The sequence below is a fragment of the Berghia stephanieae genome, chromosome 3, assembly GCF_034508935.2.
Source record: "Berghia stephanieae isolate SIO BIC M18660-M18661 chromosome 3, UCSD_Bste_1.3, whole genome shotgun sequence".
NCBI lineage: Eukaryota > Metazoa > Mollusca > Gastropoda > Nudibranchia > Aeolidiidae > Berghia > Berghia stephanieae.
The window spans coordinates 59657417-59659916 of record NC_088362.1 but is presented as its reverse complement, the minus strand read 5'-3'; the positions used below and the strand labels follow the sequence as shown (position 1 = coordinate 59659916).

The following is a 2500-nucleotide window of genomic DNA, read 5'->3' as shown; positions in this document are numbered from 1 at the left end:
GACCTCAAATTGAAAACACCCCGCTGTCGAGTGAACGCTGGTGAACGCGCCTTTCAGCATTCTGGTCCAAGGTTGTGGAATTTACTACCACTAGAGATACGTTCTTCGTCTTCACTAGAGGAATTCAAGCGTCGATTGAAGACATTCTTATTCCGACAGGCTTTCTTTTGACTATGTGTATAATTAGCGTTGCTCGTGTACTGTGTTAGGGCTTAATGATTAAGTTAATCTATGTTATGCGCCCAGAGCCCTCCTGATGAAGGGATGTTTGGCGCACTATAAATCTATACCATTATTATTATTATATGGCGGATGTTGTGAGCATTTTACCTGAACGCATAGTATGAATACACAAATGAGATATTTACAAAGACCAACCAATAATAACAAATAAATAACTTTTACTGTTGTTTTCAAAATGGATCGGCATTGCTTTTGTTTACAAAAACGTAATGAATTATTTTGATAAAGGTCTGTCATATTTCATTTCATAAATTAAAATCAAATTGAGCTTTTATATAGCGCAATAGCCACTAAACTTTCTCAAAGCGCTTTACAAGGGGCCAACAGAAACACTTAACATGTAGGGACATGACGCCTGTGAGGAGATATTACAATATTTTTTTTGGGACAGAGACAACGTTGTTAACGGCCAGGTACTCATTGCACCCCTTAGTACGGTGAGAGAATGTGAGTAAAGAATATTTTCTAAGGACTCAACTATGCGCCGAGCGAGACTCGAACCCAGGACCTTCCGATCCAAAAGCGAGTGTCATATCACTAGCTAGACCACAAAGCCGCACATTATTGGACCTGTTGAAACTGGACAACAATTATCTGATGTAATCGCTAACCAAAAATCTTTTCTTTTTTTAATTTACCAACATGAAGTAAAGTTAGATTGTTTTTTTTTTCCTACTTACGTTTTCAGCATGAATTTTCATGTGCTCGTAGCGATTTACAGGTCTGATAACCCAATTCCTTATGGGCTCATTTTTGTAATGGAAATCTCATGAAAATGACGCAAAATATTGTCCATTACCACCACGTTAAAAACGAGGCCCATAGGTGGATTCGGATGTCAGACCTGCATAATATATGTACACAACGGCTCGTGGTATTGAAGTTGTTTTGCAATGGTTTATATTTAAATTAAATATATATATATATATATATATATATATATATATATATATATATATATATATATATATATAGAGTCACTCACAGTCACAATAATAATATAGACATTGAAATTATAAACTGATATCCTTAACTCAGGTTGTAGAGTATACGTGTGCTTTGTGGATACGTTGTAGCTAAATTATGTGTAAAATAAATCCTATCGGCCAAGCCGCGAGACTCTTCCCGACACACCCGTCGTAGTCATTTTTCACAATCCAATGGTCAAACCGACTATATTTATTATGGCTACCTTCCTTCGGTCACACTGTCTAGGGAGGGGAAGAAAAATCGACTTCCTCAGCGGGTATTCTTACTGTTATTATTCTGAGCCAATGAAGTGTTACTTTTGGGGAACGTGGAGGGAGCTGGGGGGGGGGGGGGGGGGGGGTGGGAGTGTAATGAATGGTAAAAGAAAGTGAGAGAGAGAGAGGGGGTGGAAGGGGGTGGGAAGAGAAGGAGACACAGAGAGAGAGAGAGAGAGAGAGAGAGAGAGAGAGAGAGAGAGAGGGGGGAGGAGAGAATAAGAAAATGTGTGAGACAGATCGGTGGAAGAGAGAGAAAGAAAGAAAGAAAGAGAGAGAGAGAGAGAGAGAGAGAGAGAGAGAGAGAGAGAGAGAGAGAGTAGAGAAAAGAAAAAGAGAGAAAATTAAAAAATATAGATGGAAGCCCCGTGGGGAGTTTAGAGGACCAGAGATAAACAGAAATACAGAAAGCTAGATAGACACACACAGAGACCTAAGTCCTACAATACGACTTATTCGACCTAATTCCTACAATACGACTTATTCGACCCAATAGATAGATAGATAGATAGATAGATAGATAGATAGATAGATAGATAGATAGATAGATAGATAGATAGATAGATAGATAGATAGATAGATAGATAGATAGATAGATAGATAGATAGATAGATAGATAGATAGATAGATAGATAGATAGATAGATAGATTAGATAGATAGATAGATAGATAGATAGATAGATAGATAGATAGATAGATAGATAGATAGATAGATAGATAGATAGATAGATAGATAGATAGATAGATAGATAATAGATAGATAGATAGATAGATAGATAGATAGATAGATAGATAGATAGATAGATAGATAGATAGATAGATAGATAGATAGATAGATAGATAGATAGATAGATAGATAGATAGATAGATAGATAGATAGATAGATAGATAGATAGATAGATAGATAGATAGATAGATAGATAGATAGATAGATAGATAGATAGAGTTACTCGTGTTACTAATAAGTTACTCGTGTATGCGCAACATAGAACAAATAATTTCAAGCCACAACA

At 36.4% G+C, this 2500-nt stretch overlaps 1 protein-coding gene across 2 annotated transcripts in view; it reads right to left on the bottom strand.

Annotated features, from left to right (window-relative positions):
• LOC144968097 (uncharacterized) overlaps positions 1-1431 on the bottom strand; it is a 14983-nt gene extending 13552 nt beyond the window's left edge. Inside the window, exon 1 of one of the 2 annotated variants that reach the window (XM_078906091.1) lies at positions 1229-1431. The gene's annotated coding sequence lies outside the window, so the exon portion shown is untranslated. Of the gene's footprint in view, positions 1-923; positions 1131-1228 lie in introns of those variants that run through there. The other variant, XM_078906093.1, reaches the window with a different exon arrangement.
• Between the last annotated feature and the right edge of the window lie 1069 nt (positions 1432-2500).